The sequence below is a fragment of the Siphateles boraxobius genome, unplaced genomic scaffold (genome assembly GCF_051911475.1).
Source record: "Siphateles boraxobius isolate OS27281-9 unplaced genomic scaffold, OSU_SipBor_1 25, whole genome shotgun sequence".
Classification (NCBI taxonomy): domain Eukaryota; kingdom Metazoa; phylum Chordata; class Actinopteri; order Cypriniformes; family Leuciscidae; genus Siphateles; species Siphateles boraxobius.
In genome coordinates, this window is record NW_027508866.1 from 1,478,816 (window position 1) to 1,497,825 (window position 19,010).

Consider the following 19,010-nt stretch of genomic DNA (forward strand, 5'->3'; position numbering starts at 1 on the left):
TTATTTTTTTATTTTTTTACTAATACTATTTTAAAAACATTCATTCAAAATACTACAAAATAAAGCAAAAAAACTCCACAATAACTTAACTAAGTCCCCCGACTCCGGTCCGGCGCATCAATCTTCCCCCGCCCAGCGAGTGCTTGAAGTGCGTCAGAAACAGAGCGCGCGCGATCAGTTTACTGTTGGTAATTTGATGTGTAGCGTCGCCCCTCGCTGCATCCAATGTAGACAGCATTTCTTTCGTTTGAGTTCACTTAACACACTCAAGCACCCCGTAGAAACGGGCCTGGCAGCTCGCGCCAGGTCTAGACATGGTGCAAGTTACCTGATTGTGACGGATGGCCAAATTTACATAACATATTTTTGATTATAGTCTGCAATAGATGCAGTGCCAAACGGAAGAGACGAGAATAAAAGGGGATAAAGACAGAGGTAATGTAATGAATGAACAGTTTATCTAATTGCATATTAGTAAGATATGAATGGATGATGGAGCAGGCTTCACTCAATAATTACACTTAAATTTTAAGAGTGCTGGCCTAATGAGTAGAGTTCATATATAGAAAAAAGAGGCCGCACTTTGCATAGACAGTTTATTTTACACAAACGCGTTTCGGCGTGTGCCTTCTTCAGTGTGCAAAGAATCATACTTTACCCAATCTTATATACCCACACCAGTTGACACCCATAATCACATCAACCAATAATTTTAAGATGATGCACATATTACCAATGTTTCAATGAATCCATTAATGAAAGACAAGGACACATATTTGATACAGCATAATACTCGTAATACGTTTACAGGAAACAGCTTAAAGACAGGTCCTCATTCATTCCATTGGGGATACATGTGTTTAAATTAAAAATGTACCAAGCCTCCCTTTGAAGGAGGCGGTTCTCACGGTCTCCCCCTCTTGAAAGCCGACCGACACTAATATGTGTCAACATATTGTCTGTCAGCATAAAATTACATGCCGCACAGTGCAAGCACTTAAAATTACCGCGAGGAATTTTGAAGGGGAAAGACGACTGGGGATACGCAGGAAGGTGCGAGCGCACTAATCGATCTCTCAGGCTAGGTGCTCGTTTATAGCAAGTACACGGTAGATCTTGGAACGTGTGTCCTATGTGAGGGTCGCTACTTAGAATGTGCCAATGACGTTGCACGATGTTCTTTAAACTCTTTGAGATATGACCATAAGTCGATACAAAGGTAACTGGAGTGTTGTTTGATTTTACCTGATCAGTACGTTTGGTCATCAAGTCAGCGCATTGTAAACTGCGCGCGCGCTCTACACAGTCACGCACTAAATTGTGTGTATAACCCCTATAAATGAATCTTTGGCACAACTCCCCCGCTTGTCGCTCAAAATCCTCATCACAACTACAAATGCGGCGCACTCTAAGCAGTTGACTATAAGGTAGACTACGTTTAAGAGAGGGTGGATGGAAACTCTGGTAGTGTAAAAAAGAGTTACGATCCGTCTCTTTTCGATAAATTTCAGTGTGTATCGTGTTGTCTAACTTTTTCACTAGAACATCCAAAAAAGGCAGAGTCTTACAATCATAGTTTAGTGTAAATTTAATCGAAGGCGATCTAGAATTTACATAATCATGGAAAACACTTAGTTCGTGTTCCGGGCCCGACCACACAAAGAATATGTCGTCTATATATCTATACCACACTTTTAGGTACTGATTAAAAGGATTAGAGTTGTAGATAAAGTCCTGTTCAAATTTGCCCATAAAGAGATTAGCATAGTTAGGCAGTGCCTTGAGTTTGTAGAATTTTTTTTTTTTGAAACATAAAATAATTTTTTGTAAGAACTTCTTTAGCCAATGACAACAAAAACTCAATATGTGGAGCTCGATTTATCTGCAAGTAATACTCTAAGGCCGCTAACCCTGCATCATGCGGGATATTGGTATATAAGCTGGTCACATCCATAGAGCACAATAGATCAGTTGTACACATCTCCCCAATACATGACAATTTCATCAGGAAGTCAGTGGTATCTTTTAGAAAAGAAGGCAAGTCATACACTAAACCCTTTATGTGATGGTCAACAAATTTAGACAGCGGCTCAGTTACGGATTGATTCCCAGAAACAATTGGACGTCCAGCCTTTTATGAATTTTTGGCAACGTATAAAACACTGGTCTCAATGGGTTAGTTCGTAACAGAAACCCGTATTCTTTTTCATTAATTATTGCGTTAGATACAGCCCTCTTCAATATAGTTTTTATCTCTTCACTAAACTTCATAGTGGGATCACATTGTAAGCGAGCATAAAAGTTAACGTCACTAAGTTGTCTCTCTATTTCTTGTACATAAGCAGACCTGTCCTGAACAACAATGATGCCTCCCTTGTCTGCAGGTTTAATAATTATATCATCATCAGCCATCAATGTATGTAATGCTTCTTTCTCGGAAGATAACAAATTGTGTCTAATAAAATAGTCATCAGGCTTAAAACAGGAAAACACGTCTTGCTCTACCAGCCGGCAGAATGTTTCCACTGATGAATTGTTCATGAAAGGGAGAAAAGTACTCTTAGGTTTAAACAGAGTCTTTTCAGATACAGGGGGAGAAGGTTGCTCAGGAGAAATATTCGTATTCATATATTGTCTTACAATCCCTTTTGAATAGAAAGCCTTGAGACGAATAGACCTAAAGAACTTAAACATTTCTTTTTTAGTCACAAACGGGTCATTTCCCTTTACGGGTACAAATGAAAGACATTTGGATAAGACAGAGAGTTGGTCTTGACTTAGCTGTTTAGTTGAGATATTGATGACACTGTCGGTTATCTCTGCCCTCTTGCGCTTCTTCCTCCCCCTCCGCGTTTTGTGGTACCGCCCTGTGTCCCTCGAAAAGAGCCTGGATGAGGTCCGGTGTTGGAGCGTAAAAAATGTCTGGTGGAAGACGAGTCGGTGTCAGTGCTCAAGTCTCCAGATGAGGCACTACTCACGGCATTGCGTTGTCTTTGTCTTTGATTTGGCCTGCCTCCCAGCCCGTAGTTTTCCCGAAGCCAAGGGTAGACATTGTTGTTGCGATAATCCATAGTGTCTCTGCGATACTTCTCCATTTTTTTATGTTGCGTCTCCGTTTTGTATGCACTTATCTGCGCGTCACATTTCTGTAGAAGTTCTTTAAGTTGCGTAGAGGAGAATTTTGTCGCCAGCTGCGCCTCTAGATCTGTAATCTCTTGTTTGATTGTAGCAAGTTTCTTGTTTTGATTGTCGACTATTAACAACATCAAATCGAGAGAACACTTATTAAGGATATCGCACCATTTCTTGCAAAACTCCAGATCATCACGGCCCAGTGTTGGTTCCTTCATAATGCGTAATCCTCTGGGTATGCGTTTATTCCTCCAGTATTGGGAGAGTACGCGACCATGAAGCAGTGCTCTTGTTTCTTTCTTACGTAAATTCTCCAGTTGATTAAATTGTGTCTCCCAAGTCTCGGTCGGCGTTTCAATCGTTGATATGGGAAAAATGATTTGTTCAGAGTCTTTATCAGTGTAGGCAAACGTGCTAGCTCTCACATCAGTGAGACACACTCCAGACCCATAAATTTGAGCATATTGGCATTATGTCCCTCAGAGTTAAAATGTCTTGCGACCGATGATTTCTCATCATTCTTTCTAATAGCACACTTATGCTCAAGAATTCGGGTCTTCAGTTGTTGCTTCGTTTTGCCCACATAAAAGAGCCCACAGGGACACGTCAATAAATAAACAATAAAGGTGGAAAGACATGTGATTCTACCCTTAACTTTATAAGTTCTGCCTGTTTTTGGATGTGTCAACATATTGTCTGTCAGCATAAAATTACATGCCGCACAGTTCAAGCACTTAAAATTACCGTGAGGAATTTTGAAGGGGAAAGACGACTGGGGATGCGCAGGAAGGTGCGAGCACACTAATCGATCTCTCAGGCTAGGTGCTCAGGCTAGCAGACTTGCTATAAACGAGCACCTAGCCTGAGAGATCGATTAGTGCGCTCGCACCTTCCTGCGCATCCCCAGCGACAACTGAAGACCCGAATTTTTGAGCATAAGTGTGCTATTAGAAAGAATGATGAGAAATCATTGGTCGCAAGACATTTTAACTCTGAGGGACACAATGCCAATATGCTCAAATTTATGGGTCTGGAGTGTGTCGGTCGGCTTTCAAGAGGGGGAGACTGTGAGAACCGCCTCCTTCAAAGGGAGGCTTGGTACATTTTTAATTTAAACACATGTATCCCCAATGGAATGAATGAGGACCTGTCTTTAAGCTGTTACCTGTAAACATATTACGAGTATTATGCTGTATCAAATATGTGTCCTTGTCTTTCATTAATGGATTCATTGAAACATTGGTAACATGTGCATCATCTTAAAATTATTGGTTGATGTGATTATGGGTGTCAACTGGTGTGGGTATATAAGATTGGGTAAAGTATGATTCTTTGCACACTGAAGAAGGCACACGCCGAAACGCGTTTGTGTAAAATAAACTGTCTATGCAAAGTGCGGCCTCTTTTTTCTATATAGTAGTAAGATATATAATTTAATGGCAGTTATTTTTACCTTAAACTTTAAGCTAACAGTTGTTCTTAGTTCTCCAGAGGCCCCAGACAGTGTGATTTGTAACAATCACGTCAGTTTTTTTAGACGCATTCACTATCACTTTTATTAATTAATGTTTTACTCTACAGTTGTGCAGTTTTAAGGGGGATATATGGCATTTTTTTAATTTATTTGACAAAATTATTAATGATATTTATAAAGGCTACAGGTTTATTAAAAGTAGCAACGTTTTATGTGAAATTAACATTAAAGAAGACATTTCGCAGTTTCATTCATGGTGAAAACATGAAACGTGCCATAGTTTAGTGGAAGATTGCTTTTACTTTTGCTAGCGCTCAATGAATAGTTTGTGCATGAATGACATTTGGACGATGACATCACTGTTTTATCGATTTATATTACTATATATACTGAACAAAATAATAAACGCAACAAAACTGTAAAGCTGTAAATCTGCCTTGAAATAATCTATCTTGTAAAAAGCGCTATAAAGATAAATGGGATTCGACTTGAATCGTAGGTGTAATACTCTTACTATTTGTGTTTAGGCTGTAATGTGTGTGTGTATATACAGTATATATATATATATATATATATATATATATATATATATATATATATATATATATACATATGTCACCGGGTGAACAACCCAGGAACCAAACAATTGTTGACTCGTTTCTAGGGGGAAGAAATGCCGGTGTAACACCGGGCCAGCTCTGGGTTTACCAGCTGAAGCCAATGATTAGCGCTTCATTGAACCACATGCCTGGGAGAAAGGAGTACAAAGAGAGAGACTTGAAGAACAGAAGGGTATGAAGAAATGCTCTGGCAGTAGGAAAGCACTACAGGAGTGCTCGAGTGGATTGTAGCAGCGGTAGTGAGCGGTGACAAGTGCAGAAAGCAGAGGTTTAAGACCTGATCGGTGTTCTATGTTGAGTCCCCCGCGACATGCTCATTAAGTGAGTCTTTTTAAAGAAACCACGAACAGCAACGCAACGTTGTAAGTGAGAAAACTTCACAGAGGAAGGAGAGTGACTGGCAGAAAAGAGAGTGGAAACCCGCTGCAGGATTCACGTGATTCACAGAGGAAAAGTTAAGTGCACCTCTTTTATGATTCACCTTTTGGAGAAAGACACATGGGAAGATTGCGATCACCAGTGTACGACTAACCTGTGTTTGTGGGCAGTGTGTGTTATCCTGTTGACAGTAACAGTAGCGGCTGGGAAGATCGCTGAATCCATGTTCATCTTCTGAGTCCACTATTCTTTGGTTCATCCATCCTATGAAGGAAAGTGAAACGAGTTGATTAATCGTTGTGAAGATAGAGTGAGTTTGCAGTGTCTGAAAGAGTGAACTAAACACGTGTGGAGATTTACAAGAGTGATTTATGCACGAGTGCGGTGAGATCAAACAACTGTGTTTCTCTGAGTTTCTGACGGATGAAATTGAAACAGCAGTGTAACTTTGAAGATTCTTTCGAATTGATCTGTCCCCTCAGCTGTGTCCAGGTCTCTGGGATTGTGTGTGTGGTGCAGAGGAGAACAGCTCAACGTACCTCTATTGCCACCGTTCACGAGCACTGTACCCCACGCCAAAGAAGGTCCAGCCTCCCTATTTCTCCCAACGGCGCCGTTCTAACCCACCCAGAACGAGAGCGAAGGCTGGTACAGTACCCCGTTTCTGTCTTTGGAGCCACTGTCTGTCCCACGAGCTTATGCAACGAGTCTGCCGACGAGAGAAGTCCCTGTCTGTCCCACGAACTTATGCAACGAGCCTGACGACGAGGGACGCAACTGTCTGTCCCACGAGCTTATGCAACGAGTCTGACGACCAGGGAAGCAACTGTCTGTCCCACGAACTTATGCAACGAGTCTGACGACGAGAGGAGCCACTGCCTGTTCCACGAGCTTATTCAACGAGTCTGCCGACGAGAGAAGTCCCTGTCTGTCCCACAAGCTTATTCAACGAGTCTGACGACGAGAAGAGCCATTGCCCGTCCCATGAGCCACCAGGAGAGGGATATACATACTTGAAGAACGGAAGAGTACCTACCAGCACTCCCCTCCCCGTATCGTACCAAAGACACAGCCTCGAACGTCCCTGCCCCTGGCCAGGGTGACTTTTATCCCTTTTTTTAATAAAAACTTACCTTTTAAACTTACCTTGGTTGTCTGCCTCTGGTGTCTGCTCCTCCGGAGTGTGGTAAATAACCCTTGGCCTTAACATCAGTGACACATATATAGGATAAATAATCATGAACACATTGACAGGGCGAAATGGGCTGTGATGCATGGGGCACCAGGTAATATCTTGCCTAGGGCAGCAAATTGGCCAGGGCCGGCCCAACTGTTCCAGCAGGACAGCGGCAATCCATTCAAAATGTTGGAGTGTCTGCTGCTTTTCTTTCGCTCCCTCATCTCCAGAGTGGTGAGACCTGGAATGATCCCCACATCAGATGAACAACTGCTTGTAATCAACATAACAGTGTTTTGTTACCTGTGGGTGCAGTCAATTATGGGGGTTACCTTCATGATGGCATTGGATGAGGCAAGAATGGAGAGAACGGCTGAGATAAATATGAAGAGCAGGTGCCGTGACTTCTTGGTGGGAGCGGGCAGACAAGTGCAACAGAGACTCCCAGCTAACATCCAGGTATGGAAATCTATGACTGTGTTCAGTCCGTACAAAACAAAACCCAAGCTCAGCTCAGTCTCAATGCTGAAGCTCTACTCTGGTGATCTTGCAGCTCTTGAAACACAGTATCAGGCTGTTGCATATCTCTCATGGACAAACAAGGACAACAGCCAGGCAGAGGCCTTTTGGGTTGAAGTGCTCAATTACAAAGACAGCAGTGGAGACCACACTTTCAAACAACTTGCCCTCTTTTCTCTGTCATTGCTTGCGATGCCTAAGCACTGTTACTGTATCTTTTTTTATTAGAGCCAGGATATGATGCTTAAGGAAAGTTGTTTTTGATGAATGATAAAAATGAATGATAATCCTCAAATTACTGTAATATTTAATGGGATTTAGGGAATCCTAGGTATCCATCTTCTAGTGTTATAGCTGAAGTATAACTTGACCGTATCCCTCATTAGAAAATCTTACCTTTTTCTTTCTGCAGCACAAGTCCTGGCCTCTACACATAAAGGAAACAGCCGTGGAGATATGAAGATACACCTGAAGAATTCCCCAAAGACATCAGTACAAGGCCGTGTTCTACAGAGTAAAACTGCCTACTCTGTACCTGTCCTGTGGCCACTTTGACATTTGACTTTGATTGGCCCTCTTTGGGTCAGCACACTCTCCTCAACTAAACAAGAGGATAGTTACATTCTCATTTCACAAAAGTTTTTGTTATGCTTGTTTTTATTATTTATATGGTTTTATTATTTTCTTGTTTGAATGCGGGACACCAAGAACGTCTGGATCTAGAACGTATAGTTATTTAAAAATTGGATCTTCTGCACTCCCTGCAATAATACATAAAGTATTTGTGAATTCAGGATGATATTTATTTGTGTGTGCAGATTTAAATTATTAGAGGTTTACTGTGTATATAATGTACTTGGTACATCAGTCTATATTTGATATCTCATCAGTTTTCTAATGTTAAAAGGTGGTTTAGCTCCCTCTTGTGGTCAATGTCCTGAAGCTCAGGAGGGAGAAAAATAAATAAACTGTACAGTTTTACAAAACTGCGTTTACCAATCTGTCTACATGGATGTAAATTGACAATCTGTACCCACAGTTTAAAATCCGATGCACACAGTTCTCTTCCCGGAACCTAGGGCGGCTCCGTAGAAAAATGTCGCTTGTTTTGGCCTTGTTTTCACAGGCCTGGTTGCTTATTTGTCTCGTGAGATCTGGCAACACTGGCATTAGCAATGACGTAAGGTGTTGGGGTGGAACGCATGCTAAATGCATGGCCTGAAATGCAGACATAAAGTGTTTTTACATGCCTTTGGAACAGCACAGATGTGATTAAACCGGTGACTTTTCTTAATTGTTATGAAGGAACGTTTTAAATTTTGTCATATCTGACAGCAGTGACATCAGTTTTTGCAGCTCTGCCACGCTTTGTTGGAGACATATTAACTGTGTATAATTCTGTATGCATCTTCATATGTAGTGCATGTATTAATATATGTATTTTCTAACATATAGAAATTGATTATATTGATATATGGTTATTGATGATATGAAAAAAAAATAAGTTTGCAAATATAATTTGTTTAGTATTTGTTCCCTTTCAAAAGCTACAATCGATTCTGCGCTGCTTAGCGCATTGGGAACGTCTTTAATCGTGACCAGCTGTGAATATAGTGTGCAAACACGTCGATAGAATCGACCCGAGGTAATATAGCCTCAGCCGGTGACGTCATCGGCGCGCACCCGCGACGCGAGGCTATAAATAGATAAGCCACAGGTGCGTCATTAAGATCTGTTTTCTTCAGATCACTCTGTGCATGTGTGTGGCAAACTCTATCTCTCTCACTATCTGTCTCAGATCTTTGTTAGGAGTTAGATTTCAACTGGCAGTGTGCAGAAAATTCTCATTTCTCAATCTTTTTCTCTGAAAGCCTGTTAAAAGAGTTTAAAAAGCAAAAAAAAGAGTAGAAATGAGTCAACAGCAGAATAAACGTTGTGTTCCTCCATGCTCCCACCCCATGTCTGAGCTGGATACACACGATTACTGCTTGAGTGCGAGCATTGTGAGATGTTTACAGTGAAAATGCTGCACGCTCGTCTGAGCTATTTTCAGACCGCACCCACATTACCATCGTGGGGCTCTCGTATGGATTTGTGTGATGAGCAAGAGACGGGTCCGTCCCTTTCGCTTGCTGCATCACCAGATCCACACGCTCCCTCGCACGATCCCGAAGCGCACTCCGGTGCTTCTTCGGCTCGCGCAGGGGACGATGACTTGTCTATTGATTTTGAAGACCTTGAGCGGCCGCCTTCTGAGCGTTGCAGGTTGCAGCTTGACTGGCCACGCGATCCAGAGACCCCCAAACGGTCTACGCTAGGGGATAGGTTTCTGTCCGGTGGCAAGGGGGAGGGACCAAAACATAAGTCTCTTCCTTTTTTCGAGGACCTCCATGACGAGCTGTCTAAGTCATGGAGTAAACCATATACTTCCCATATCTTTCTACCCTCGACGTCGACTTTTTCGACCATCGTGGGAGCGAAGGCACGGGGGTATGCAGAGATGCCGAAGGTAGAAGAGATGCTCGCGAGCTATCTCTCGCCTGCTTCGGCATCTTCCATTAAGAAACCTACCCTCCCCACGAAACCATGTAAAATTACATCCGCATTAGTGGGTAAAGCTTATCAAGCTTCAGCTCAGGCTGGTGCTGCACTGCAGGCTGACCTGCTGAAGGATTTGAGTGCAGGCAGCACTATAGATGAGGAGTCTTTCTCGGAGCTGCGGAGAGCCACATATCTGTCTCTTCGTGCGACTACCCAAACGGCCCCTGCCATCGGTCGTTCAATATCTGCTTTGGTCAGCACGGAGAGGCATCTGTGGCTTAATCTAACAGGGATTAAAGATAAAGACCGGGTATTCCTGTTAGATTCCCCAGTCTCGCCCTCTGGTCTGTTCGGCGACTCGGTCAACAAAGTCGTCAGCAGATTCAGAGACGTTAAAAAACACGAGGAAGCTTTTGTTCAATTCCTTCCTCGCGGCACTCATGGAGAGGGGCCATCGGCCACCAAATCTCTCCCTGGTCCTTCAAAAGCTTGGGAGGCGAAAAAACAGAGCGTGGCGAGCCGTGCTCCCCCTATTAAGAACTGGAGACAGGCTCGTCAGGCTCAGCAACCTCCCAGGCCAGACCTCAGGGACATTTATCAATAAGTAGAGGAAGTCCTGATGGTCTGGCGCTCGGTCTGGTGGGGGTGTCCCCCCGCGGGATGGGGCGTATGTTAGCAAAAATCGCCCCATTCCGCTACCCTCACGAAACCTCTCCATCCCCGCCACCTTTGGTGCTTCGGGGGGCAGCGGTTTCCAGCGAAATGTTAGATGTTCCGTTGTTTCCTGCTGTCATCCAGGGCACGGAACATCTAACATCCCCTCAAGAGGAAGTTTTAAAATTGATACCACTCACAGAGAGTCTGGCAGCGTGGAAACTTCTGCCAGGCATTTCTGCATGGGTGTTAAGCACAGTACAAATAGGATACAGAATCCAATTTACAGACTCTCCTGAGCAAAGAGGCCATAGAACGTGCTCCTTTTTCAGAGAGAAGGTCGGGCTATTACAGCAAATACTTCCTAGTTCCCAAGAAGGCGGGGGGATGCGTCCAATCTTAGATCTTCGAGGCTTAAACCGTTCAGTCAAAGCACTCAAGTTCAAAATGTTAACCTTAAAGACGGTCGTGTCACAAATTCAACATCACGATTGGTTCGTCACGATCGATCTGAAGGACGCATATTTTCACATACAAATATTGCCACAACACAGGAAGTTCCTGAGGTTCGCTTTCGGGGGCGAAGCTTACCAATTTCAAGTTCTTCCATTCGGCCTAGCCTTATCCCTCCGCACATACACGAAATGCATGGATGCAGCTCTGGCTCCATTACGACTCCAGGGCATTCGCATTTTGAATTACATCGACGATTGGTCAATACTAGCACAATCGCAAGAGAGAGCGCTTCAACACAGAGACATCGTGTTAGCTCATCTACTTTCTCTAGGGTTGAGACTCAACACCAAGAAAAGTGTTCTTTCTCCTGCCCAGATAACGACTTATCTCGGGGTTGTTTGGGACTCGATCACAATGCGGGCACAACTGTCTCCCACTCGAATCGGAGCCATTCGACATATTATGAGCAAAGTCAGGCTAGGCCAAGAACACACTGTTCATCCGTACCAAAAGGTGTTAGGTTACATGGCCTCAGCATCCACGGTGATTCCTTTGGGGCTGTTGCACATGAGACCGTTTCAGTTGTGGCTAAAAGCCAGGGGATTTCATCCAAGGGCCAATCGTCAAAGGCAAATAAAGGTGACGCGCCGTGGGCTTCGTACACTATCTCCGTGGCTCAGACCCCGGTTCCTTGCGTTGGGTCCCACTCTAGGGGCGCCGTGTCGTCGCAGATTGTTAACGACAGACGCCTCCCTGGCGGGCTGGGGAGCGGTCTTAAGTGGTCGTCCAGTTCAAGGGGAATGGGGGGGTCATCAGATTTGTTCCAAACCTGGCTACAATTCTCCACCCATTAAATGCAATGTTGCATAAGGACATTAAATGGAACTGGTCTCTGGTGTCAAGGAATCTTTCCAGGAGGCTAAAGCTCAGTTGCTGACTCCAAGTGTACTCACCAACTATGACGAAAGACTCCCAATTCGCTTAGCTTGTGACGCTTCACCCTACGGGGTAGGAGCTGTGCTTTCCCATGCGATGTCTGACGGTCAGCAAAGACCGATAGCGTTCGCATCTCGAACTTTAAGCAAGTCTGAGCAAAACTATGCGCAGTTAGAATGGGAAGCGCTACAAATTATTTTCTGGAGTCAGAAAATTTCATACTTACCTCTACGGACGCCATTATACCTTATTGACCGACCACCGTCCATTTGCTACCTTCCTCAGCCCTAGTAAAGCCACTGCATCCATGGCCGCCGCGAGATAACACAATTACACGATCCAGTATAGAAGTGCCAGTGACCACAGAGATGCTGATGGATTATCACCTTTGACATTGCTTGTGTTGCACAAGGACAAAAAGGATTCAGTGGATGCTTGTCTCATTAACAAGCTCTACCGATGTGTAGTGCAGACATACGCAAAGAAACCAGGGCAGACCCAATTCTTTTTTCGTGTGGTGGAGATGGTGTCCTCAGGGCGGTTTCCATCCACCAAGGACTCTGATAATGCCTTGACAGCATTCCTCATCTGAAAAGGGGAACTCTCTTTAATCCAGGACTGTTTAATGTGGGGACAGCAAGTTATTGTTCCACCTAACCTTAGACAAAGAGTCTTAGAGGATCTGCATGCTGGACACCCGGGTGTAGTATAAATGAAAGTGCTAGCACGCAGCTACATCTGGTGGCCCAGTATCGACTCTCAAATAGAAGAGAAATCTAGGACCTGCTTGTCATGCCAGCAAAATCAAAAATCTCCCTGTCTCTCACCCTTATGTCCTTGGCCATGACATCAAGAATCTGTGTATGAATCTCAAAAATGGTGACAATGAAAAATAATTAAGATCAACTCTGAACTCGTCACAAATATGTGTCCTTCAGACCACGGAGAAACAAAGCTCTCAGCATCATCCACTACACCTACTCAAAGTGTTTGGAGGTTTTCCTGTTCGGGTCCACAAACAACCAAACAGGCTAAATTTATAAAGTGTTTAAGGTTTGGGTGGTTCAAAAAGGAAAAGGGAATACGGCATGGAATGTCATGATTTGTGTTGTATATCTCATAACTGAGTTAACATTAATTTGAAGTGACACCAACTATAATAGTAAAACACTATAAAAACAATAGTGTTCAGTTTCATTATAAAGTGCTCACGTTATTGCCATACTTTAAGTTGAATTCCCTCTGTTTCTATAAGTTTGGATATATGAACATTTGATTAGAGGCAGGGAACTGTGATGTTTTTGGGTTAATTCATTCTTGCCTGTTGCCACTGGAGGGCGCTCCAGGCTGCATGTTGTTTGGCTGATACTGACAACATAATAAAACGAAGAACAAGTTGTTTTCCCTTTACTCACTGCAAAGAGTATAGAAGAACAAGAGGCGAAACTCTGATGCTTTTTTGGGAACAGCCACTAGGTGGCGGTTCGGTAGCACGGCCGCCATTTTGAGGTGAAAATTCCAACTGGAGTTACTGGACAACAGCACAGATAACAGTTAATCCAATCATTAAATACACATTTGAGGTAGTTTTTTCTTGCTTTATAGAGTATTTCCATTTTATGAAACTTTACACATTTATTACTAGTTACCAACTCCACTGGGCCTGAAATATATTTTGTATGTTTACCCATACAAAAATGTAATATATGGCCATATTTTAAATAGCATGACGTATATCTATACATATATTTTTGACTTATCTGAGAACACAATATATGCCTGCAACATATGAACATTTATGTGTCCAAACATGTGAAGAAAATATTTGAGTTCATCCATATATGATACCATATATCTGCATATATTACAGTATAGTATTGGTTTCTCGCATATATGGACAACATTAAGTATAAATATGTGACATACATATTTGTTTTCCACATATTTAATAAATGTATGCAAACATATATATGCATGTGATACTGATGCATTGAAATAAGTACATATATGCATATATACATATATGCGTTTTAAGCTACATATATTTAACATTTATGTGCATATATGGGAAAATATATGGCACTTACATGAAAACGGCCATTTTTGCTATATTGTTTCACATTATGCCTATCTGTTTTATATGAATTTTGCATATATTCTCATATAGGCAGCAGACATACTGACATTAGGCTATATATGTAATTTACTTATATTGACATGTATTACATTTCTGTATGGGTAATCCCCTGGATCATGCTACAAACATGATGATCTTATAGAACATGATGGACAGTGGCTGTGTTTTTTTTGTTTACATAGTCTTGCTTTAACGGTCATTAATATAAGATAGTAGGTACTGCAAAAAAAAGGACTGTAAAGCTATTGCTGTTATATATAAAAATTGTCCAACATTCCCAATTACCTGATATAGCATGTCCTTTAATTACTGTTATATGTTTAATTCAGTCATTGTAATGCTAATACTAAAGGTTTTGTGGGAAAAAAGTAGAAAACTTCTCTAAGTCTGTGAAATAAACTGTTAAAAGGGATTTGATGATCACTAGTCTAGTGATTGTACGTTATTCTGTGTTGTCATCATTCAGTTTGGATTTGATCTTTAATGTAGGCTACTTTTAAAAAAATAAATAAATTACAAAGCAGTTGATATTGCCATAATAATAGTCTATATATTGTAGCCCCTTCTTTGAGTATTACAAAGTATTTGATTGTTTAGAATATGATTGAATGTGACATTATAATGGGTTTATGTGAAGATTGTTTTAAGTTCACTTGAATTAAAAGTTGTTATATTTTTAAAAGCCTAATAAATGTTAAAATGCATTGCTTTCAATTATACTATAATGCAGAATGGCTATAATTAATGGCTAAAATTGTTGGGGTCATTTTCAGAGACACTGGCCTTTATTCATAAAAAAGACACATTTTTAAAATGTACTGCCTCTGTTGTTTCCTTAATTTGGGGATTAAATGTAAAATATTATAATATAAAAATGTTAGGTGCGATTAATTTCTATTAATTAGGCTATAGGAGAAAGGTGTGATTAAATAGTTGTGTTTTTTTAATCGATGTCCTTCTCTTTCATATGCGATACAGAAACACATGTTCAACCGTTTTGCAAGATCAGCTGCTTCGATTCCTTGGACTTCCGCATTTTGCACTCGTTAGTTTCCATTTCAAAAATTGCCGCTCACGACAGCTGATTGGCTGATGTTGGCTGATGTCGCTGCTCATTGGCTCTCGCTTGCTTCCTCACGTGATCACGTGACTTCTCCTTTCTTTCGTTTTGAATGACAGGCGCGCTCAAGATAAGGCGAATCAAGATAAGATTTCAAACGAACTACTTGAATCTTTCACTCAACTTTACAACTGTAAGTTGTTTTGTTGTTGTAAACTTGTTTGTTTGTTTGTTTGTTTGTTTGTTTGTTTGTTTGTTTGTTTGCAGTTACCAATTGGAAAGTTCTGTTAACTAAATCATTCAGGAAAACGACCTAAAGAGCTGAATTAAACTGAATCATACAGCAAAAATCTCTACATCATTCAAATTTGACAAACGGTCAGTTTTTTTATCCTTAATGACCAGTAAGGAGCGCAACCTGACGCTTATTTAGACCAGGGGTCGGGAACCTTTTTTGTCCAATGAGCCATTTTTTCATTTTTGGTTGATGCATTTTTCCAAAAGAGCCACAGTAAAATATATATATAATATTATTATTAAAGACGTGCTTTTTTTCAATAAAATTTCAACAGCAGTAATTATTAGGTCCATAGACAACTAAAAACAAACAATGCACAACAGAGAATGCACACAGTACTTACATCTACTGTGTTTACGTGAATACTCGACTTGGCATTTCGTTATATATTTCTGTTTGTTTGGCCGTCTACTAACTAGTAACTATGCTTGTTCCTGTTGTGCTCGGAGCGCACAGCATCCTGCCAGTAGAATTCCGTTATCTTTCCCGGCTTATCGCGCTTTTAATATTTCTTTTCAATATAAAGCACATCCTGCTCTTTTTTCTCTCATTCCTTCATGTTTTGTTATTAATTAGCCTACTTTAAACAGAATCGTCAACTTAAATCTGCATGGATTATTAAAAATACGACACATTTGTCGTGTCAAGGGTCTCTGCGGCAAAAGTGAAAGTAGCCTAGCCTACCAGCGGGTGAAATGTTTCGAAATGTCTCAGCACAACAAAGCACCGGTTTCAATAAAATGATATAGCTATTAAAGTTTATATAGCCTTCTTTTACATTTTTGCTGCTTTTCGCCATTAGATATACCTTAAACAAGCTGCAGCTGCAGGAGCTGTAGGTCACAGAGACGCTTATTTGATTGCTCTGATGACTCGTGACACTCACTGAATACGCACTTTTGCCGGTACAACATGAATATAATTATTATCATAAACTCTTCATTAACTTTGGTAGGCTGTAGGCCTACAAGTGAATTGTAATTGTAATATGTGGCTCGCGAGCCATAGGTTCCCGACCCCTGCTTTAGACTTTCTCAGTTTGGATAAACCGACGTCTGTAGTGGTGTGTGTGTGTGTCTGTAGTGGTGTGTATAGCCTAAATTAGGACTACAACATATTAAATTATGAATAACTTAGCAATTTTTGTTGTTGTTGTGTCAGAAATTAGCTGTTATGGGCCAACAAATACATTATAGTCTGTATGAAAGCATGTTATTTTAAAAAATACTTTTTTTTCTCTATATTGTTTCCTAAAATAACTAGGCTACACACACTGAGTTTCGTCATATGTCATATGTTTCACTCAATGAAAACAATTCGTCATATGTTTCACTCAATGTGCGAGTATTTAAAACTATTTAAAACTCTCCCCATATATGCGGTGCGAATTAGTTTCACAATTAGCAATAAAAAAATAAATGAATCAACTCGCTAACAGTTGCATCATTTTATTATCTCATCCATGTTTGTTACACACAGATCATATAAAACTGAAATCGCTTGAGATGTGTCGAGTCAGCTTTAATTATAGTCAGGTCACCTTCATTTAAAGCGTTTTAATAATATAGAATGTTTCAAAGTTTACAGTGAGAATAGGAAATTATAGTAGCCTAACATAGATTGTTTAGGCTTTACAGCAGCTTTAGAATAAAGTTATTGTCCAACTAAAGTTAGTTTTGATCGATTCACTTCCGTCGCGACGATCATTAGCCTAGTTATTATTTATTAGCCTACATATTCACTGACATTAACATTAGCTGCCAGGAAATAAAATAATTATAATAAATAAACAAAAAAAACAGAAAAGTTACAGTCAAGTGCTTTCAAAATAATATCATATTTTCAGCGCGTTTTTTGTTTGTTCCAAAATATTCATATATAGTTTAAAGTCATTTTTAAAATGTGAAAAATTTGGTTTGCATTCTTTTTATGTAAATGGTATTTCCCTGTATAATGTTGTTCTTTACATTCCAAATGGTCCTTCTTTTTGTTTTAAAACATGAACATTATCAGTGAAAATGTTCCCACAAAGATCCTCCATGCTGATTTCCACTGAATTAGAGTTATTGATCGGATAAAAGTATAATAAGGTTTACATGTATCAACCGATTTCAGTGGTTCGTACGTGGTGTTCAAAAAGTTCAATCTATAGTTATTTACAATCTGGATAGTGAGACTTATATATATATATAGGCCTATAAAAAAATGTACAAGGAATTGTCATATATTTGGCTTTTTTAAGAATTGTGAAGACCCCCATGAGATATAATTTAATTTCCACAATAAATGTAATAAAGTTTCTTATTGTGGAAAAAGCATTTTCTGCCTTTAACACGATTTTAGCTTTTCTTGTGCTTAGAGTTGACCGCCATTGAGAAAATGAAACAAATCGGCAAATCCAGATAACACCGGCAAGCTGCTTTCTGTATTTGTTTATTTTTTAGTACAAAACGTATTTGTCGATTTCAATGCTTTGAGCCAAGATATTTTACCAATTTCTAGAGCATTTCTTATATCCTTAATGCTACATTTTTGTTTTAAAACATGAACATTATCAGTGAAGATGTTCCCACAAAGATCATCCATGCTGATTTCCACTGAATTAAGAGTTATTGATCATGTTCATCAATACCTGTCGGTACGTTTTAGATTGAGACGTGACTATTTATTTCACAAGAAACATCTTTATTCCATTAAAAACGGAGTCACTTAAAACAGTTATGAAGGTAAAATGATGACATAAAGAATCGCATGCGAGTAAGATTTGTGAAAGAGTACATAAGATTACAAGCGTAAATTAAATTTGCATGCGCAAGAGAAGATTTGTAAAGGTGTAAATCGCCCTTCAAGTGTAAGAAAAAAATATTTGCAGCATTTAACTGTTATTCTTAAGTGTAATGCATGTATTTTGAAGCTACAGCTTCATGCTAACGCAAAATAAATAAGATATGTATGCTTCAGACTTTCATTTTTCCGCGCTTACACTTTTGGCACGGTTTTTGCGCACAAATGCGGCCAAAAGCACAGAGGCGCCTCCAGAAATTTTTCATAGGGGTGGCCAGATGGGGCCACTTAAAATCTTGGGGTGGCACACCAAAACTATAAACCATAATTTCAGAATTTTATTCTACTGTTGTAGTAAACCGGCCTGTAGAAAACTTAAGGAAACTTAAAACTTAACTTAAGACTTAAGGAAACTCCTCCTGATATACTTTGGCTTATTGTGTTATATTTAATGTTACTAATGATATCAGTAGGGCCCTACTAATATATATTATATTATATATAATGATATATATTATATAGATATGATATATATAAGGGCCCTCGCCCCATGGCAAATTTCCAGATACTTACATATTTGTGATGAATTTAATCCTTTTTAAGTTATTATTTTGCAGTGTAAGATTACAGTTAACACCTTTAAATATTACATAAATGTATTATGAATTTTTAATAAACTTAATGAGTGTATAAATTAGCATCAAAAAGTAATTCTTGAAAAAAATCTGCACAGCGATTTTATAAAATCTAAATATGTTAATAAAAACAAATTACTATTAGTTATCTTATAAAATTCAATCAGGCAATCATACATTTCGCAATTTTATATTTATATAGGCTATTA

General features: G+C 40.0%; 1 protein-coding gene and 1 long non-coding RNA gene across 2 annotated transcripts in view; both read left to right on the forward strand.

Moving 5' to 3' along the window:
• The first annotated feature begins 5,427 nt into the window (after nucleotides 1–5,427).
• Nucleotides 5,428–8,299, forward strand: LOC143749470 (uncharacterized). Its single transcript, XR_013206989.1, has 2 exons — nucleotides 5,428–5,988; nucleotides 6,087–8,299. It is a non-coding gene; the product is annotated as an uncharacterized LOC143749470 (long non-coding RNA).
• Nucleotides 8,300–15,221: 6,922 nt separating this feature from the next.
• Nucleotides 15,222–19,010, forward strand: part of LOC143749644 (uncharacterized) — a 55,855-nt gene continuing 52,066 nt past the window's right edge. The window contains exon 1 of the mRNA XM_077242069.1: nucleotides 15,222–15,277. The gene's annotated coding sequence lies outside the window, so the exon portion shown is untranslated. The remainder of the gene's footprint in view (nucleotides 15,278–19,010) is intronic.